At 41.2% G+C, this 22,768-nt stretch overlaps 1 non-coding gene and 1 pseudogene across 1 annotated transcript; one reads left to right on the forward strand and one right to left on the reverse strand.

Moving 5' to 3' along the window:
• Positions 1–18,098: 18,098 nt before the first annotated feature.
• LOC111722255 lies at positions 18,099–18,271 on the reverse strand. Its single transcript, XR_002771106.1, has one exon.
• A 1,583-nt stretch (positions 18,272–19,854) lies between these two features.
• LOC100958028 lies at positions 19,855–21,896 on the forward strand (annotated as a pseudogene).
• Positions 21,897–22,768: the final 872 nt, after the last annotated feature.

Below are 22,768 nucleotides of genomic sequence, written 5' to 3' on the forward strand. Positions count from 1 at the left end.
GGCCTCCCAGAGTGCTAAGATTATAAGCATGAGCCACGGTGCCTGGCCCTAAGAACTTTTGTTGAATATTTCCTAGGAATGTCCATAGTAAAAATTCATATTAGTAATGGGCAGGAAGTATGAAAACTGGGGGTAGAAGGGATACTCTTACAGAGTTCTGTCTTAATAAGGCTCATTTCAGTCCAGATAGATTACAGTTTACATACTTAATATGCCCAAGCAAGACACATTAATTAGCAAGATACTGGTAGTCATGATTAATATGCCATTTTTGAAATTTTATCATTAAAGATCTTTAGGCCTTTATAATCATTTGTATTATAAAGTTGGTTATCACATTTTTCATAATTTGAAATAACATCTCATTATAAATGATTCTCAGTAATGGTTCTCTCTTCTGTGTTATCCACAGTGACAATGCTTCTGGTCCCAGTAGTAGTTCCGTGTAACAGTAATTGTCCAGGAAGAAAATACAAAATTCCTCATTCTCATTATAATAGGTAGAGCTGGGAGAACTTAACCAACCTTGGAGCAATTCAATTTTTTTCCCTACCCTTACGCAGCAAATGTCTTTTTACCACTTTGCCCTCCCCTCACCTCCCTAAGTATTCCAATCCTCCCTCCCAGAAAAACACACATTCACAAATTTTTTCTTTTTATGTTTAGAAGTTAAAGAAAGAAAAGAAGTCAGCTAGCACTTTCCTCTTTGTTCTATTGGGTGCAGAGCTCTCACTAACTCACGTCAGAGTCTCCAGGCTTTGTTCTGATTATCTCCAAGATCTACACCCTTAGTCAATGTTGTCATCTACTGGTTTTGCAAGAACCACATAGAACCATGGGGCGGAGACATAGCTAACCCAAACCTGGCTTGTAGGCAAAATTTTTAAGAGGAAAAAGTTATTTATAGCCACTAGTGTCCTAAACTTAAACACATTGGTCATTGGTCCTCCTCCTGTTTGCCTTTAATTTTCAGTAGCTTTGCCATCACCTTACCTAGGGACCAAAAGTCACCTTTGCTTCACCTTCATCCATTTTCTTTTGTCCAACTATCGTTCTTCTTTTAGCCTTGGTGTTATCTTCACTCTCCACACTTTCATTTATGTAGCAGTTACTAAATGTTCTAGATTTTCCAAGATCATGCTGATTTCAACTATTCTGTCCCATCATCAGGCCAAGCGGGCCAATTTTCAGGTCAGAAATATAGTCAGTGTATATTTATTACACCCAGACATCATGTTTTCATTGGTGTCATGTGCACAGGATACAAAATTCAAAAAGCATCAACAAACTTAGCATATACAGTGAAGTGAAATCACTTGTTAGCCTTCTTCCCCAGGCCTGCCAGTCCTGGTTTTCCTGACTCAAAGGCAGTGACTACAGCAGCTTCTTATCCTTCCAGATATAGTCCATGAATCTCTAATCTGTATGGGATTGCCTATGTATCAGCTGTGGCTCTAGCAATTCCCCAACCATTTGTAAATTTTAAAATATTGAAAGAAATTTTTAAAATTCAGCATCAGTCCTAAATGCACCCTAAATGCACTCATGACATTTTTCTAAATTGCATTCCAATTTTTATCTACAGGCACACATTTTTCCTTGTTTAATCATAGCTTTGTAAAAGTTAAAACTTCCGTTGCTAATTTTATACACACATTTCATTTTCATTATTTTAATACCCACATAATATTCACTTGGGCTAAACCCCAATTCTCAAGTTTTTATTCCAAGTTTTCACAATTATAAAAAATAATCAGTATAACCATCTAGAACTTTTTCTTCTTTGAATTATTGCTTTAGGATAAGTTTCTGAAGTGGTAGTACTGAGTCTAAGAAATGGTTCATGTCACATTTAGACAAATAACTCTTTTAGAAAGGTCAGAGCAGTTTAGAATGCCCTATACAGGTACGAAGACACATCTTACTTGTGTTTCATCAAATGTAATAATTGTGCTTACCAACAAAAAAAATGCTTCCTCATAAAGTTCTCACCTATATATTTCTGTAAGAGATAACTCAAGTCAATGCCTTAACCAGGTGTTTGTGTTTAATGCAGACTTCTGCCAGAAGCAGTTCTCAGAGTCAATCGGAATAAGGTAAGTGGGTAAGTGGTTATATTTCTAGGACCTTGAAGAGCTTACAGATCTTTGTTGCACCCTGTAAGGCAGTTTGGCGAGGTCAAGAATGAGGTGAACACGTTTTTTCTCCCCGCCCCTTCTCTCCCTCTCGCTTTCTCTATCTCTATCATCTCTATCCTATCTCTTGTCCTTGGTAACATTGTTCCATATCCAACAAGGTCTTTTTATGCTACTACAAAAGGCAATAATATTTCTAATTTATATTCTTTCAATAGTGATTTTCTCGGCTTTGTGCCTGTAACTCGGTAACTAGGGTGCCAGTCACATACACTCATACACCAGGGCTGGCAGTTCGAACCCAGCCCAGGCCTGCCAAACAAGAATGACAACTACAACAAAAATAATAGCTGGGTGTTGTGGTGGGCGCATGTAGCCGCAGCTATTTGGGAGGTTGAGGCAAGAAAATTGATTAAGCCCAAGAGTTTGAGGTTGCTATGAGCTGTGACGCCGCAGAATTCTACTTAGGGCAACATAGTGAGACTCTGTCTCAAAATAAATAAATAAATAAAATAATAGTGATCTTCTCGTTTTGCATGTTATTGCAGATGTATCTTCTTTATTATTTAAAATATGTGTAAGACCCCTTATTTTGAAGACCGAGGCCTGAACTCGAACTTGGGCTCTTCTCTTAATAGTTGCAGGCATACATCCCTTGGGCAAATCGCTTGGCCTCTTGGAGGTTAATTTCTACCAGTAAGATGGGAGAATGATAATCTATGCCTATCTCACACTGTTGTAAAAATTAAATGATAAGATGTACTACCGTGTTTCCCTGAAAATAAGACACTGTCATATATTTATTTTTTCTCAAGAAAACACACTAGGGCTTATTTTCAGGGGATGTCTTATTTTTATTAAGTATAATACAACAATCTACATTTATACAAATACAGTTAAGTCATCTTCTTCTGGAACCTGACAGGAGGAACTGACCTTGTTGGTGGGGCTGGCACTAGTGATGTGTGAACTCTTTCCCCTAGCTGTTTGCACGTGTGCAATAGGATGCCTGAGACCACCATTACCACACTCGCACCCTCGCAAGTGCAAACGGCTCAGAGAAAGGAGCTGTGGCAGATAAAAGGTATTCCAGTCTTCCTTACTGCTCCATGCCAAAATGCATGGTGTGGCTATGCAGATATGCTACATAGCCACACCCATCACTAGGTCTTATTTTCAGGGTAGGGCTTATATTTAACAAATGCATAGTCTTGGCACCTGTGGCTCAAGTGGCTAAGGCGCCAGCCACATACACCCAAGGTGGCGAGTTCAAATCCAGCCTGGGCCTGCCAAACAACAATGATGGCTGCAACCAAAAAATAGCCAGGCGTTGTGGCAGGCGCCTGTGGTCCCAGCTACTTGGGAGGCGGAGGCAGGAGACTCGCTTGAGCCCAGGAGTTGGAGGTTGTTGTGAGCTGTGATACCACAGCACTCTACCCAGGGGGACAGCTTGAGGCTCTGTCTCAAAAAAAAAAAAAGTGCATAGAAATCCTGCTAGGGCTTATTTTGGGGGTAGGTCTTATTTTTGGGAAAACATGGTATGTATGAGAGAATTATTTTGTAAATGTTGCTTCTCAAATGTTCATAATTATTCTGTTGTACCATATAACTATTCTCTATTTCAAGTCTAATCACTTTTTGGTCCTGGAAAATGTGTTATATCTTTAACTATTGATTTAATGCCTTTTACTTGTTTAGCTCATTCAGGAAGTCTAACTATTCAGAAATTGCAATGCTGAGCTCTGTTCTCCAGATCTGCCCTCCTGAAATGTTTTATTTCTTAATTTAATTTCCTAAAATTCTGGATATATTGCTCAAGTCTTTTTCTTCTGATTTAAGTGTCATCCATGCTTTGTGCAACTTAGTATTTTCTGTATATCTATTGCAAAGATCCTTTCATTCTTTGTTCTGTTATTTTTGAAAGGTTGTAGTGTCTACTTCCTTGAAGAATGGCTCCAACCATTTTCTGAATTCTATATATGGTTCCTGGTGGTTATTCTCTTTCAGGATTAATTAAACCAAAGTTTTCGGAACATTCATTGCTCTTTTTTGAAACATTTTTAGGAAGCTCACATTGATTTTTTTCCAGTTCAATACATTCTCCTTAAGTTGCCCCAGTGACTAATTTCTGCTGTACTGCTGAAAACTCTTTAGCAACATTTTTTAATTAATTTTAATAGAATTTGTAATTAGGAATTTGATGGAGTTTCTACTCACTCTACCATTTTCCTAGGCAATTTTTCTATGGTGTCAGTGCTTTCTATCCTCATGTATAATAGAGTCTGGAAAAAACCTCAAAGACCAAAGATGGAATGAGAACAAGAAAGGCAGACATTTTCCATAAAAAACTGAAAAATGCCTTTTTGCACTTTGTTGTTGCTCTTAAGGCCCAGGCTATACCTAAGAAAAGGAAAGCAAGGTTGGAATACCGACATATAATCTCACCAAGAAACCCAACTAGCTCTACTTATTTGCTGCATTCCTGAAGCCTCTGAACCTTCCAGGCATCTTGCAAGCAGTAAGGGCTGCATTAGTTTCCTTAGCGATAAATGAAGGGGACACTAAATTATTTCCAAAGTGACTTTTCCAGCTCTGAGTTTCTACATTAAGTAATATTTAAACTTCAAGTTCAGGCATTCATTAATGTGACCAGAATTATCTTCACTTCTTGCTACCCTACTTGCAAAATGCCTACATATGTATTTGTGTGTGTGTTCATACATGCATACACACATACACATACACCCCTGCTTTGATTTCCCATTTTTTAATTTTTCAAATTAACTGATATTGAACATAAAATAATCTGTGAAAGAGAAAATGAGGGCACCAATACAAAATTTCTCCCTTCTGGAGTCAGGAAGGCCTCTACTTCCCCAGATTTGCTCCAACACATGAGTTACCTAAGAGAAGTTCTTGCAAGGCAGCTCATGCCAAGATAAAGGTAAGCCACCGAATCTCAGCCTTCTGAACTATGAGGGGATGCCCAGTGGCCCTCTGATGGTAAAACAGTGTCATTACAGCCTTCTCAACAGTAAGTCTCAATTCTTAAAAACATGGAAGCCTTTAGTGGCTCTTCTCTACTGGAGTGACCTGAAACCCTCACCAAGGTCCAACCTGCCAGGGACAGTCTGGGTCTTTGCCTCGGGAATGGTGTTTTTGTCATGTCAAGGAACATTTGAGACTCAGGAAAGCTAGGCTGGATTTCAAACAGGATAACGTCAAATGGCCTACATGTTTACTAGTATTTTGAGCACTCCTGGCAGAAGAAAATGTCTTCCACATAATTCACAATGAAGTTGTGAAGAAAACATCTTCCACATAAATACCACATAATTCACAATGAAGTTAATCAAAATGAAGTTTCTGCCCAGCTCCTTCCTCTGTCCTTCCAGCCCCCATGGTAACATGGTCCTGTTGCCACTAATATGTGGTTGTTTCATCAGTCCATTTGGCTTCTCAGCCCTGTGTAACCACCAATGCCTGGTTTAAAGTCCCTGTTTGAGATGCCTAGAATGATTTTGCTGTACTTGTAAATAAGGACATAGCAGTGAGCAAGACAGACATGGTTCCAGATCTCATTGTACTCATAGTGAATCCCCGAAAAATGAGCATTAAATAAACAATCATTTGTTTAAGTATTTCAAAAGAGAACTACATGAGAACATATAGCAGACGAACTTAACTTAGAACAAGAGTAAATTTTGTAGTTCCCTGGGTGACACTAGAAGCCAGACACTCAAGGTAAGTGGGTCTTTACACAGAGATAGCACCACAAACAATGGCTGAAGCACAGCAAGTTCTGATGCTATCTTTCCTTCCCTTGGATCCAGCAAGGAAGAAAAGAAGAGACCCTAGTCAAAGGAGGAAGTTAAAGGCTTCAAAAAGGATTCACAGCATAGTGACAGAGTATCAAGGATGGAGTTGTTCTGACAGCATGGCCCTGCCCAGTCCAGATAGGAGAGAAACCATAATTTTGGAAGAATGTGTCATCACCTGGCAGCCTCCAAACCAAGGGTCCTGGGCAATGTGGAGGCCAAGCCTGACTCAGAGACAATGATGTCCCAAAGATTTAAGCTCCAATATTGCAATATTTCCTAAGTCTCTTCCCACTCAGAATCATGTTATGAAGAATAAAGATGGGAGAGCCAGCCTGCTGCTGCTGTGCTTGTTTCTCCATATTTTCTTTTTTCTTTTTTTTTTTTGGCCGAGGCTGGATTTGAAACTGCCACCTCTGCCATATGAGGCTGGTACCCTACTCCTTTGAGCCACAGGTACCATCCCTCTTCCCATTTTCTATTCTTGTCTTTATGAACTCAAAACATCCTTATCTTCTCTATCTACTTCCCAATGGTGATGAATACCAGATTCACTCAACACCTTGACTTCCCATGATAAATCATAAAATCTCTAAATGTATATATCAAGCTAGTTAGGAACTCTTTCTTCACCTTTGATACTTAGGTCACTATTGACTATTGGTCCAAAGTGTGTTTTTTGACCAGAGGACTTCCAATTCCATACTATACAGGAAAGTCATTACTCAAATATATGGCCATTCCAAGCCACCCTGCCTTGCAGAGTTCCCTGATAGGGAATAGGGGAGAGAGCAAAGTTTGAGGTTTAAGAGTATTCTCCCCCTTTCCAAGTTCATTGCCTATTCTAGATTAATATTGGGCCTTAGTATGTCTAATAACATTATAACTCAACATACTACCCCCTATACTGCTCTGGTCTTTCCTTTGAACTCCACTTACACTTACTCTGCACTGTCAAACTCATGACTCCATAAGTCATCATGGGTCAGTTGGGGCAACTGAGGCAGGCCAAGAAAAGGAGGGACCACTAGGGCCTGAAACAGCCCTTCTCTATCTGTGTTTCATAAGAAAACTAAGCCCTACTGTCCAAAAGCATCTATTTTATATAACTTATATTGCTCCTTCTTCTAAAAAGGTATTAGCCGTATAATATCCTTGGGAGTACTGAGAAAATAGTCCCTCAAATGACATTCTTACACTGTAATTCATTCCTGGACACCCTACTGAGAAAGACTGGACCAACGGCAGAGTTGGTTCCTGTAGTACTTTTTTCACTCTCTTGAATCTGTCTAGTTCTAAGGATCATACACAAATAATTACACCCACACAAGCATTAGCACAAGTGGGGAGGAAACATTTATTATAAGGATTCAGGTGTGAAGAACCAGTGAGAGCTTGTGGAAAAGCTGCTATACAACCAGAGGAACCCCAAGAAGTTCACATCCAGGTCTCCTGCCTGCCTTTTCTCTTCCATCATCATGTGTGAGACTCAGCAGACGCTTATCAAAGTATGTCTGACCCATTCAACTAATCACACCCATTCAATTTTAACAGAATACAACTAAAGAAATTAAAACTGGAACAGAGCAAGATGGTAGACCAGAAGGATTGTTCAGCTGAGCTCTCCTAGAATGACTAGGAAAAAAGAGAGAACCCAGCCAAACCTGGCACAGGACCCTTACCCAGAATCATAATTCAGGGAGCCCAGCAAAGAGGTGGTAAGCTAGATACAGCATATGATCTTGAGCAGTGGAAATCTGATGAATTAGGCAAGTAATTATGACCAGCTGGGATTGGCTGGCCCCCCACAGAGGTCTAGGATAGAAGGAAGCCTTTTTGGAGTTTTCAATTGTTGGGGGAAGCTATGCATTGAATGGAAAGCTTGGAAGAGTGGGCAAATTTGAACAGTATACAGCAACCAGATTTGAATGCCAGTTGGAGTGGATTTGCCATAGGTTTAGTGGCTGGAGAGGCCCATAATGAGGTCTCTGTGGCCAGGAGGCTGCCATTGTGGGAAGGTCTGGGGAGGTCTTAGCAGGGGCCTAAATCAGGGCCATATTAATTTTATCTGCTGGGATCAGAATTCCACTCTTAGGACAGACTGAGGGACACCTGCACCGAATGGAATCTGGAGTCAGGGAGCACTGTGAGACCTGCCCCTGAAGGATTCTTATAAACTTTAAGATCCCAACCTGGCAGGGTCTGAATGCTGAGGAAACAATCACGTAAGGCAACTATGTTTGGAATAAGGACCATAGAGGTTGCTGGCTGTGCTCTGTGTCTCCTAAAAAAACTACAGCACCACCTGGTTTCACAGTGACATATTACAACATGTTGTCATCAAGAGCAAGGACTTATGTTTATTTGGCCATGAGGAAGAGTTTGGCTTTGCTCAGGCTGAAGCCACTTCAAGACATAAGCTCTGAGACAAGGTAATTTGAAGCAAAAGTGGCAGTGAGAAGGGAAAAGGAGGACAAGAAGGTAAACAAGAAGAAAGAACACATGAAGAGGAACCAACAGAAAAATTCAGGCAACATGAAAAAGCAAAACAGAGAAACTCCCCCCAAGAGACCATGAGGCAGCTACTGCAGAAGACACTGCCTACAAAGAATTAATGGACTTGACAGAAAGGGAATTTAAAATATGGATGATAGGGCAGCACCTGTGGCTCAAGGAGTAAGACGCTGGCCCCATATACCCAGGGTGGTGGGTTCAAGCCCAGCCCTGGCCAAAACTGCAAAATAAATAAGTAAGTAAAATAAAATACGGATGATAAAGATAATAAAAGGAATGGATGAGAAAATGGAAAATCAGAACCAAAAGTCAGATGAGAGATATACAGATTATAGAAAGGATATGGTGGAGCTTAAGGAAATGAAGGACACAATCAGGGAATGTAAAGATGCAGTAGAGGCTCTGTGCCTGTAGCACAGTGGTTACAGCACCAGCCAGGTACACCAAAGGTAGAGGGTTCGAACCTGACCCAAGCCACCTAACCAACAATGACAATTGCAACAAAAAATAGCTGGGCATTGTGTAGTCCCAGCTACTTGGGAGGCTGAAGCAAGAGAATCACTTGAGCCCAAGAGTTTGTGGTTGCTGTGAACTGTGAGACAATGGCACTCTACTGAGGGCAATATAGGAAGACTTTTTCTCAAAAAAAAAAAAAAAAAAGATGCAATAGAAAGTATCCAAAATAGGTTGGACTATGGAGAAGAAAGAACCTCAGAAGTAGAGGATAAAGTTTTCAAGTTAACCTAGGTAGTTAAATAGGCAGAAAAGAAGAAAGAGAGAGCAGAATAGGCACTTGGAGAACTATGAGACCCCATGAAGCATTCAAACATACGAACAATAGGGATTCCTGAAGGAGCAGAAGATTGTCCCAAAGTAATGGAAGCCCTACTGGAAACTATCATAAATGAAAACTTCCTAAGTTTTATTAAAGACTCAAACACACTCCTTTCAGATGGATATCAAAACCCAGGTCATCTCAACTCAAAAAGAACCTCTCCAAGACACATTGTAATAAATCTATCCAAAGTCAAGGTAAAAGAAACAATTCTGCAAGCATCCAGGAGTAAGTGCCAACTGACCTACAGAAGCAGAGCCATCAGGATGACAGTAGACTTTTAATTGAAACCCTCCAAGCCAGGAGAGCATGGTCATCCACCTTCAACATTGTTAAACAAAACAATTTTCAGCCCAGAATTCTGTATCCTGCTAAACTAAGCTTCAAAACTGATGGAGAAATCAAATCTTTTGTGGATATACAAGCACAGAGGAAATTCACCACAAGAAGACCAGCTCTACAGGAAATAACTAGACCCATTCTCAACTCTGACCATCACAATGGACTATGAGCAAAGTAAACACTTAGAAGCTAAAGGTCAAAACCTAGCCTTTGGGGCAAAGGATAAAACTACACAACAGACTTTCATGAAATAAGATGAATAGAACTCTACCATACTTACCAAGTTTCTCAATAAATGTCAATAGACTGAATATACCACTGAAGAGGCACAGGCTGGCTGATTGGATAAAAAAGCACAAGCCATCCATATGCTATCTCCAGGAGACACACCTAGCCTTGAAGGACAAATCCAAGACCCAGGGTTAAGTGATGGAAAACAATATTTAAGCAAATGGAAATCAGAAGAAAGATAGGGGTTACAATCTTATTTTCAGACACAAGTGGATTTAAAGAAACTAAAGTTAAGAAAGACAAAGATGGGCATTTTATACTGGTCAAAGGAACAATACAAGAAGATATTTGATCTTAAATATTTATGCACCTAACTTAAATGTTCCCAGATTTATGAAACAGACCTTGATGGGTCTGAGCAATATGATATCTCATAACACCATAATACCCAGGGACATTAACACCCCTCTGAGAGAACTTGGCAGATCCTCTAAACAGAACCTAAACAAAGATACAAAGGATTTAAAAGTGACCCTAGGGCTCGGCGCCTATAGCTCAACCAGCTAAGGCGCCAGCCACGGACACCTAAGGTGGTGGGTTCGAATCCCCAGCCCGGACCCGCCAAACAACAATGACGACTGCAACCAAAAAATAGCCGGGCATTGTGGCAGGCACCTGTGGTCCCAGCTACTTGGGAGGCGGAGGCAGGAGACTCGCTTGAGCCCAGGAGTTGGAGGTTGCTGTGAGCTGTAATGCCACGGCACTCTACCCAGGGGGACAGCTTGAGGCTCTGTCTCAAAAAAAATAAAAAATAAAAAATAAATAAATAAATAAAAGTGACCCTAGAACAAATGGGGTTAATAGACATATACATATAACACACCATTCCAAAGCTAAGGAATATACATTTTTCTCATCAGTCTATGTTACATACTCCAAAATCTACCACATCCTAGGATACAAATCAAACCTAAGCAAAATGAAAAGAAAAGAAATTATACCTTGTATCTTCTCAGACCACAAGGCAGTAAAGGTGCAACTAAACTCCAACAAAAACATTCATCCCCACGCAAAGACTTGGAAATTAAACAACTTTATGCTGAATGATAGTTAAGTTCAGGAAGAGATAAAAGAGGAAATTGTTAAGTTCCTCAAACATAACAAGAATGAAGATACAAGTTACCAAAACCTGTGGGATACAGCAAGAGCAGTCTTAAAAGGGAAATTTATCACATTAGATGCCTAAATTTGGAGGGTTTTTTATTTATTTATTTATTTTAAGACAGAGTCTCACCATGTCCTCTTGGTAAAGTGCTGTGGCATCATAGCTCACAGCAACCTCAAACTCCTGGGCTTAAGCAATTCTTTTGCCTCAGCCTCCCAGTAGCAGTGCCCACCACAATGCCTGGCTATTTTTTTATTGCAGTTGGCCCCAGCTGGGTTCAAACCTGCCAGCTTCAGTGTATGTGGCAGGCACTACAACCACTGTGCTATGGACGCCAAGCCAGATGCCTAAATTTGAAATAGAATGTATCAACAAATTCATAAATCATCTTCTAAAATTGGAAAAAGAAGATTATATTAGAACAATCTAATCCCAAACCCAGCAGAAGAAAAGAAATATCCAATATTAAATCATAGATTAATGAAATTGAAAATCAAAGAATCATTCAGAAAATTAATAAAATAAAAAGTTGTTTTTTAAAAAAAATAAATAAAATTGATAAACCTTTGGCCAGACTAACTAGAAACAGAAAAGTAAAATCTCTAATAACCTCAATCAGAAATGATAAAGGGGAAATAACAACAGACGCCACAGAGATATAAGAGATCATCTCTGAGTACTACAAGAAACTCTATGCCCAGAAATTTAACAATGTGCAGGAAATGGATCAATACCTGGAATCACACCCTCTCCCTAGACTTAATCAAGAAGAAATAGATCTCTTGAACAGACTGATTTCAGGAACTGAGATTGAATAAACAATAAAAAATTTCCCATTAAAAGAAAAGCCATGGTCCAGAGAGCTTCACACAAGAAGTCTATCAAACCTTCAAAGAGCTTACAACCATATGGCAGAAATTATTCCAAAAAGAAGGACAGACTCTTCCCCAACACATCCTAGCCAATAGATTACAACTACACATTAAAAACAAAAATCATCATGATCAAGTAGGTTTCATCACAGGGATGCAAGGCCATAAACATAATCCACCGTATCAACAAGTCCATAAACATAATCCACCATATCAACAAGTCCATAAACATAATCCACCGTATCAACTGAAGCAAAAACAAAAACCATGTGATCTTCTCAATAGATGTGGAAAAAGCATTCAATAAAATTCAGCATCCTTTTCTAATCAGAATGTTTAAGAGTGTAGGCATAGGTCGCATATTTCTTAATATGATCAAAGCCATCTACAACAAACCCACAGCTAATATTATACTGAATAGGGTAAAACTGAAAGCTTTTCCACTTAGAACTGGAACCAGATAAGGTTGTCCTCTATGGTCACTACTATTCAACATAGTGCTGTAAGCTCTAGCCAATACGTTCAAGCAAGAGAAGGAAATAAAGGGCATCCAAATGGGGACAGAGGAGATCAAACTCTCACTCTTTACTGACAATATGATCTTATACTTAGAAAACCCCAAAGACTCAACCACAAGATCCCTAGAAGTGAGCAAAAAATACAGCAATGTCTCAGGATATAAGATCAATGTCCAAAAATCAGTAGCCCTTGTATATGCAACAAACGGCTAAGATGAGAAGCTAATCAAGGACAAAATTCCCTTCACAGTAGCCTCAAAAAAATTGAAATACCTAGGAATATACCTAACAAAAGAAGTGAAGGACCTCTACAAAGAAAATTATAAAACCCTAAGAAAAGAAATAATAGAAGATATTAACCAATGGAAGAATATACCATGCTAATGGCAAGGAAGACTCAACATTGTGAAAATGTCTATACTACCAAAGCAATCCACAGATTCAATGCAATACCCATTAAAATACTATCATCATACCTTCAAGATTTGGAAAAAATAATTCTTTGTTTTGTATGGATCCAGAAGAAACACCATATAGCTAAGGCAATTCTTTTTTTTTTTTTTTTTTGAGACAGAGCCTCAAGCTGTCTCCCTGGGTAGAGTGCTGTGACATCACAGCTCACAGCAACCTCCAACTCCTGGGCTCAAGTGAGTCTCCTGCCTCAGCATCCCAAGTAGCTGGGACCACAGGTGCCCACCACAACACCCGGATATTTTTTGGTTGCAGTCATCATTGTTGTTTGGCAGGCCCAGGCTGGATTCAAACTCGCCACCTTGGGTGTATGTGGCTAGCGCCTTAGCCACTTGAGCCACAGGTGCTGAGCCTAAGGCAATTCTTAATAATAAAAACAAAACTGCGGTTATCTCCCTACCAGACTTTTGGCTATCCTACAAGGCCACAGTAATCTGAAGAGCATGTATTGGCACAAAAATAGAGACATAGATATTTGGAACTGAATAGAAAAACCATAAGATGAAACTAATCTCTTACAGCCATCTGATCTTTGATAAACCAAACAAGAAGATAAACTGGGGAAAAGAATCCCAATTCAATAAATGGTGTTGGGAGAACTGGATCACCACATGTAAATGACTGAAACTGGACCTGCACCTCTCACCACTTACAAAAATTGATTCAAGATGAATAAAAGATTTAAATCTAAGGCATGATACAATAAAAATCCTTGAAGAAAGTGTGGGGAAAACACTTGAAGATATCAGCCTAGGGAAAGATTTAATGAAGAAGACTTCTGTGGCTATTGCAACAACAACAAAAATAAAGAAATGAGACTTAATCAAACTGAAAAGCTTCTACACAGCTAAGGCAAACAGACAACCTTCAGTATGGGAGAAGATATTTGCATATTACTAATTGGACAAAAGCTTGATAAGTAGGCTCTACAGAGAACTTTAATCAACAAGAAAAGACCCAACATACAACCCTATGTCTGTATATCACTAGACAAGAGACATGAATAGAATCTTCTCTAAAGAAGACAAAAGAATGGCTAATAAACATATGAAAAATGCTCATTGTCCCTAATCAACAGAGAAATGCAAATCAAAACTACCCTAAGATATCATCTAACCCCAGTGAGAATGGCCCACATCACAAAGTCTCAAAGCTGCAGATGCTGGCATGGAGGTAGAAGAAAAGGGAACACTTACCCTGCTGGTGGGACTACAAACTAATACAACCTTTTTGGAAGGAAGTATGGAGAATCCTCAAATAACTCAAATTAGACATCCTATTTGATCCTGCAATCCCAATACTAGGCATCTACTCAGAAAAAAAAATCCTTTTATCATAAGGACATTTGCACTAGACTGTTTATTGCAGCTCAATTTACAATTGCCAAAACATGGAAACAACTGAAATGCCCACCAACTCGGGAATGGATTAACAAGCTGTGGTATATGTATACCATGGAATACTATGCAGCCACTAAAAAAGATGGAGACTTTACATCTTTTGTATTAACCTGGATGGAGGTAGAACACATTCTTCTTAGTAAAGCATCACAAGAATGGAGAAGCAAAAATCCAATGTACTCAATTCTAATATGAAGGCAGTAGATAAGCTAATACAAGGGGTGGGATGGGGAATGAGCAAGTGGGGAGAAGGGAAGAGGACTGGGGGGGCATGGTGTATAGCACACCACTTGGGGGTAGGACACAATTATAAGAGGGACTTCACCTAACAAATGCAATAAGTGAAACCTAATTCTTTTGTACCCTCAATGAATCCCAAACAATAAAAATAAATAAATAAAGAGGAAGGAGTGAGTTATGGTAAAGATAGTGATGAAGATCTTATGGAGAAATGCTGATAATGAATAAAGACCATTTTTCTGGAAAAAAAGGAAATTAAAACTATTTTTATCTGAGCCTGACCACATTGTAGGGTTCATTCTCTGGACACATCTCTACATAAAACCACCCCTCCCCTACCCCCCTCACACTCTCCCCATCCCAGGCAACTCTCCCCATCCCTGTCAACTGAGCCCTGTGGGAAAGGAGTGCATGAAGGGGTGCAGAGAAACTGTCAACAGTGTCTGTGCTCCACACGTGAGGAACAGGGGCACTGGAGGGAAAATTCATACTGTCTGCCTATGTGCCCCAAGTTATGCCAACTGGAGTGGGGTGGAGTCTCCCTGAGGGGAGAGGCAGTGGAAGGGTGGGAAAAGTATGCTAATATATTACACTTAGTTTAGCACTTTTTTTGGCAGTTGTTTTCCAGGTGTTTCATTGACGTGTCCTATTTGCAGCTAGACTGCAAATTCCTCAAGTGCAAGGATGAAGTTTATGCTATAAATCTTTAATCTCCTACAGTGTTTAGCTCTGCTTCTCCTGCAGATGCTTAATCAGCATACTGTTGATTAAAATTACGATCTGCTTTGGCGGGGGAAATGGTGTGTCCTTGCAACAATTACAATAAAAGGTTTATGTGAAAGTCCTGTAGGGAAGAGTTAATTTAAAATATTTAATACTGGCCCGGTGCCTGTGGCTCAAATGTGTAAGGCGCCAGCCACATACACCTAAGGTGGCGAGTTTGAATCCAGCCCGGGCCCTCCAAACAACAATCATGGCTGCAACCAAAAAAATAGCTGGGCATTGTGGCGGGTGCCTGTGGTCCCAGCTACTTGGGAGGCTGAGGCAAGAGACTTGCTTGAGCCCAGGAGCTGGAGGTTGCTGTGAGCTGTAATGCCACAGCACTCTACCCAGGGGGACAGCTTGAGGCTGTGTCTCAAAAAATAAAATAAAATAAAATAAGATATTTAATACTTATGCACTATGAGCCAAGGGTCTTCCCCCACATCCCACCCCACCATGCCTCATGGGAGCCACCCACCTTGCTAGTTTGACCAAGATAGAATCCTGAGCTGGAGAGCCCCTCATCACTGCTGGAATCAAGCATTGCTTCTTCTGGCGACAGGGCCCAGAAGTCTTTCTCACCTAACTCTCCGGAACAGTAGGCCAGAAATTATGGATAAAACACCCATCTCCCTTTCACCATCCTACCACCCCAAGTGAAAGCAATTCTTCACTGCTGAACAATAAGTCACACCAACATTCAATGTCTGCTACTCCCAGTCGGCAATCAGCTTGCACTACTTGTCCCAAGGATCTTCAACTCAGCCTCAGGATCATCTTTGGCAGGGTCCTAGTGCTCCTGTATGGCCTTGGAGAATGTGCGATCTAATGACCAGTTTCAGAATGAGCCTCAGAGTCCTAACCCTGGCATGACTCTCAGACTGGTCAACCAGAAGCTTGAATAGTCAACACCTAGATGGGAGTTTGGTTCTGAAAACTGACTTTTACAAAACTCAAACTTGCTTAAAATTCACTTAGTCTCAAAACCCAATGAGAGAGAGAGAGAGTTGGCTAATGCTAAATTATACTTCAACCAGGCAGAAGGACAAGCTTGTGAATAGTCTTGGACTACCTTCCCTTGTTTGCAATTCTTGTACAAAATATACCAAGAAAACACCATTCTAAGATAAGGAGGAAAGTCATCGATATCCTACGATGCTTGCTCAGCAACCCAAGTGCCTTCCAAGTATGCAACCAGAGTAGAGTGCTTCTGGGGATCCCTTAGCTATGGTGCAAAGAAGAGCACACACAGATAAGACTCAGTCCACCCTGGGAAGCTTCCCTGAGCCATGGATGAGGCTAGCTCACCTTGGATCCTAGCCTTCTGTTGATTATTGCTGCCCCTCTACAATCAATAGTTGCTTTGCCTGACTTGTAGTGCAGGTTCTCTGTCTCTTCAAACTCATACACTGGCAGCTGGGTCTGTGCAAAACCTCCTATCAGATCTAGAAGGTTGCCAAAAATAGGAACCTTAGTAGAGGTTAATGAAGTGGCCGGGCATGGTGGCTCACCCTTGTAATCTTACCACTTCAAGAAGCCAGGGTGAGTAAATTGCTTGAGCTCAGGAGTTCAAGATCAGCCTGAGCAAGAGCAAGACTCTGTCTCTACTAAAAATTAGAAATATTAACCAGGCTCTGTGGCAGCCTGTAGCCCCAGCAAGTTGGGAGGCTTAGGCAGAAGGATCACTTGAACCCAGGAGTGTGAAGTTGCTGTGAGCTAGGCTAACACCACAGCACTCTAGGCTGGGCAACAGAATGAGACTCTGTCTCAAAAATGCATAGACACATATGTACATACACACATAAAAAATAAGTTAGTGGTGTTTAGACTTCTCCCCTAGGATTTGTAGTGGGTACATGGAGTTCCCCTCCAGGGACTGATACCTATGCTTAGTATTCTGCTTAACAGAGCCCTTGGTGGTATAGATAAGCACCCACTCTTTGCACAGCAGCATACGTCATGGTGACCAGAATGTCCACGCATGCCAGGAAGTAAGGATCTCCTTTGGGACAATATTAGAGACTCTCTAAATTCTTAACTCACACCCATCTTCATCCTAAATTTGATGAGCTTATAGCTCCTTCCTTTCTTCTGAATTATTCCATCACATTTTCAGCATATTTTTCAGCATTTTTTAAATATGGAGCCAGTGTTACATCATGTACTGACAAATAAAGATCATTAAACCATGATAGCAGGGACCCCAAGAGAGATGGATGTCCTGCCCTTCCCTTGGCATTGCCTTCCAAATTTTGTCTCCACTGTACTTATAGAATAGATGCACTTGGCCTCTCATGGATCCTGGCAGCTTGTGGCCTCCCAAGGATCCTAGCAGCCAAGCCTACTCCAGGATCCCCACAAATCTGACTGATAGGAACTTGTCTGACACCTTTGCTAAGTTGCATTGATTGTTAGTGAGCATGTGGTGTGCTGTTGTCTCTTCTCTTAATTGTACTATCTTTGGGAGTAAATGCAGAGGAACTTGGAATACCCTCACCTCTCTCCATCCACATCAAGCCAAGGGCCAGAGCAGTGGATGACCATCTTGATTTGTAGTCAGTTATATCCTCTGGCTCTGCTGCAGAGCAAATTCATTCTTTCTGTTTCTGCTAACCTCCAACTAATATCTAACCATCACAACCTTTATACCACATTTATCAGCCTTAGCAAAGAGAAACCTGGACTTTGAAACTTATTTGGCAGAGTTGACTGCCCAGAGAGGTTAAAGACCTGCCTAGCCAATCGTACCAAAGTTGATGACATTCTTTAGAGCCACAACTAATACATGTCTATTGTCCTGTTTTCAGCATCATAAATGATCATCAAACTGAGCTAGAATATTCATACCTGTTACTGCAAATTCAAAACCCAAGGACTTCTCCTGGGAATTTCTTTTAGTATAGGGTCAGGCTGCCTAGGACAAGACTGCATTTATTCAATGTACTTTATGTTACTGTACTCAAGCAATAAGATTTGAAATCTGATTTGCAGTTCTTGTTCTTAGGCATCTAGGAAACTTTCCAGCTCAGTAAACTATACACAAATAGACAATGTAATGGGTATAGGATAGTGGCTTTTAAACTTTTTAGTTCCACAGTAAGAAATAATACATGTTAAATGGTAACTTAATACACAAATCACACACACACACACACACCTCTATGTCACTGAAACAAAAGTTTCTTTAAACAATACTGCCTTGGCTCAGCGCCTATAGCTCAACTGGCTAAGACGCCAGCCACGTACACCTAAGGTGGTAGGTTCGAATCCCCAGCCAGGGCCCGCCAAACAACAATGACGGCTGCAACCAAAAAATAGCCGGGTGTTGTGGCAGGCGCCTGTGGTCCCAGCTACTTGGGAGGCAGAGGCAGGAGACTCGCTAGAGCCCAGGACTTGGAGGTTGCTGTGAGCTGTAATGCCACAGCACTCTACCCAGAGGGACAGCTTGAGGCTCTGTCTCAAAAAAAAAAAAAAAAAACTGCCTTAAAGGAAAATGCATGTGAAAATGATTTAGTAGGAATTGTTTCCAGGGAAAATGATTACAGAAGCAGGAAGTAGGAGCAGAAAGGGGCCAAGAATGGGTACAACATCAAGGCAAGTCCCACAGAGGGCAATTTTGACTCCTTTTCACAGAGGGCTTGGGGGACATTGTAGGTCACACCTCAAAGTCATCCCAAAGAGAAGGCAGAAGACCTGGAATGTGCATATCCGCACCCCATCAGTCACTGATTAAAGGACTTATATTCCTAAGCACTTCTGGCTGTCCTACACCTTCCACCAAGCTGCCTTGGGGGAAAGAATGGACTCTGGAATTGAGCTGGTGACATAACCAGAGCAGGGACAGCTCCTGCACAAACACCCTAACTGTGGGTAACAAACTGTGCAGAGAATAAAGCAACTCTGTGTTGGGTTCGTTCTCACATGCTGTGCCAACTTCTAATCAATCCCTGATGCCTCTACATTTCCACTTCATCTATTGTCACCATAAATCCTACCAAAATATATGAAAGAGCTCTAATTAACTGGCTTTATTTTAAGTCATCAAATATTTTATCAGAAACTAATTCAAATGCCTTTTAGTTCTTGTGACTTCAATAATCTTAATAGGCTAGGCAAGGTGGCTCAGCCTGTAATCTAAGCACTTGGAAGGCCAAGGCAAGAGTATTGCTTGAGGCCAGAAGTTTGATATCACTCTGTGCAACATAGCAACATCTCTACAAAACTTTTTTTTAAATTAGCTCAGCGTGGTGGCACATACCTGTAGTCGCAGGTACTCAGAAGTTGAGACAAAAGGATTGCTTGAGTCAAGGAGTTTGAGGTTGCTGTGAGCTATGATGAGGTAATAGCCTGATCAACAGAGTGAGATCCTGTTTTAATTTTTTAAAAAACCTTTGGTTAATAAAACTATTTTAAAGTTGTTAAAGTAAAATAGAAGTGTCTTCAGAATTGTCAGTGTTAAATATAACTCAGACATTTTCACCTGCATCTGCTGGTCAGACAGGTTTGGGCTATCTTTGCGAGATGTCTTAAGATCATTAAACAGTGGCTTCCATGAGGACCCAGGACCACGAGGATCAGGGAACCAGGTGCGCAGCATCCTGCAACCACGTGCTGAGCTTCTCCTTCCCCATCCCACCTGACGATGGCTCCTGGGAGATCATCAAAGGCTGCCAGACCTAGCGCAGCCAGCCCCAAACGCCCTCAAGAGAGGTGACCCTTACAGCGCTGATGCCAGTGAAGATGAAGTATTAATAAAAACAAACTAACTTCCTTCCTTCTTTCCTTCCTTCCTTCCACACTTCTGGTGACATATATGGCGTGCGGTAGTTGATGTGCCATTTGGGGGGTGCTAAAGCTGGTGTTAAGCTCAATCCTATGAACCATACAGACAACGAATTAGAAAAGATCACAAGGAGATTCACCATGGAGCTAGCTCAGATTGGTTTTACTGGTCCTGGCATTGATATGCCTGCCCTGGATATGTCCTGGATCACTGACACCTATGCAGCACCACAGGGCACTGTGACATTAATGCACATGCCTAGTTACTGGTAAGCCCATCAGTCAGAGAGGTTTCCACACTATATCTCTATATGGTGGTTTACATGGGATTGAAAACTACATCAGTGAAACCTCTTATGTGAGCATTTTGGGAATGACACCAGGGTTCGGAGATAAAATATTTATTGTTCAGGGACTTGGCAATATGGGCCTGCGCTCTATGAGGTATTTACATACATCACTTTGGTGGTAAATGTGTTGGTGTCAGTAAATCTGAGGGGAGTATATGGAATCCTGATGGTACTGAACCAAAGGAATTGGAAGACTTCAAATTGCAACATAGATCCATTATGGGCTTCCCCAAGGCAAAACCCTGTGATGGTAGTGTTGCAGGAAGACGAGGTCCAATGGAGAAAATGAGCACCTAAACACCACGTTTATAAGAGGAAGGGCTTTATTCACCAGCCGGGAGCTTACAGCATAGAAGAATTCCAATTGGCCACACTTCCTGACTGGCTTGGTCTTTCCCTTTTTATCAACAGTCAAACAGTTCCACCCCACAGGTACCCTTCTCATTGGCCAGTTTGAATCAAGCAGGAGGTGCTATTCCAGCCCCTACAGAACTACAGGATTTCACAGAAGTTGGAAATTTCCAAGTTCTAGGAAGTTAAGTTTACAAATTCCCAAGAGCTGAGTCACCATAGAGAGGACCCCTGCAGGTGTATCCTTGTGGTGTCCTTGAGAAGACCTGTTCTCCTAGACCTCAACCTTTTCGGGTATCCTCTCTCAGTAGCACCTTGGAAGCTGACAGTGACATACTCATCCCTGTTGCCAGTAAGAAGCAGTTAACCAAATGTACCCAGAGTGAAAGCCAAGAAGGTGACAGTGGACCAACAACTCCAGAAGCTGATGAGATCTTCCTAGAGAGGAACATTATGGCCATGCCACTGCCAGAGGAGTGACAGTATCTTACTTTGAGTGGCTGAAGAATCTGAATCATGTCAGTGATGGCTGATTGACCTTCAAATAGAAAGGGTTTCTCATTACCATTTGCTCATGTCTGTTCAAAAGAATTTAGAGGGCAGTGCCTGTGGCTCAGTGAGTAGGGCACCGGCCCCATATACCAAGGGTGGCAGGTTCAAACCCGGCCCCAGTCCACCTGCAACAAAAAATAGCCAGGCGTTGTGGTGGGTGCCTGTGGTCCCAGCTACTCGGGAGGCTGAGGCAAAAGAGTCGCCTAAGCCCAAGAGCTGAAAGTTGCTGTGAGCTGTGATGCCATGGCACTCTACCGAGGGCAACAAAGTAAGACTCTGTCTCTAAAAAAAAAAAGAATTTAGAAAGCACGGTGGAACTATTCCCATTGTATTCTACAGAGTTTCAAGACAGGATATTGGGTGCTTCTGAGAAAGACAGCATGCACTCTGGCTTAAAATATGCAATGGAGTCTTCTGCCAGGGCAAGTTATGCGCACATCCGTGAAGTATGACCTGGGATTGAACCTGAGAACAGCGGCCTATGTCAATGCCATTGAGAAAGTCTTCAAAGTATAAAATGAAGCTGATGTGACCTACACAAAGGTGGATCGTGACTGACTTCCTCACTAGCCTCTTCACCTGTAACTTCTGCAGACTTATCACAAGTTTACATGTAACCACAAAAATCTCTTTCTCTCCTGACTCATTAGATAATAATAGACACCATTCTGAACAAGTCAAACCAAATCAGCCATGTAAGAAGAAAGTAATTAGTGTTAGGAGATCATGTACAATCTGATGAGTATGAAAGTAGATATCACCTATAGATAGCCATTTTAGGTGTTGTGACTTGAAATAAAAATCCTCTCACTCTGGCTCTTCCCAAGACAGTCATTGCTATTGCCAAGGAAGGCACAGTCAAAAGCAGTCAGCTGCTTGCTGCTTTTGCTCTAAGTCTAGGGAGTGCTGTAACTTAAACACATTTAAGAAGTAAGTGGGGGGGGGGGAAGTAGGTGTGTGGCATTTTCAGAAGGTGGCATGGTCCTCAAGTAAGTTATTGGTATTTTATATCAGCAAAATAATTCAATTTTACAGATTACAAACAAAACTAAAAGCAGCTTCTGTTTAAGAAAAAAAAAGAGAGAGAGAAGGCTAAGATTACAATGAGAAAGCTTACCAGCAATTGCCTGAGATAAAGTGAGGCGGTTAATCAAAATAAAGATTGATAAAAAAGCCCAGTCCTTTGGCTCAACCCCTTGCTGATACCCCAAATCATTTTTGCCAAAAGAGGATAAAATGATCTAGGGGTGGAGAAGAGAAGTTCCTAGGGCTAGGACATAAAAATGTAAAGATTGATAGGATTATGAAAGCTGAAACAGGCTCGGTGCCTGCGGCTCAAGTGGCTAAGGCGCCAGCCATGTACACTTAAGGTGGCGGGTTTGAATCCAGCCCAGGCCCGCCAAACAACAATGATGGCTGCAACCAAAAAA

This window comes from Otolemur garnettii, unplaced genomic scaffold (assembly GCF_000181295.1).
Source record: "Otolemur garnettii isolate 467f Iridium unplaced genomic scaffold, OtoGar3 scaffold00225, whole genome shotgun sequence".
In the NCBI taxonomy this organism is placed as follows: domain Eukaryota; kingdom Metazoa; phylum Chordata; class Mammalia; order Primates; family Galagidae; genus Otolemur; species Otolemur garnettii.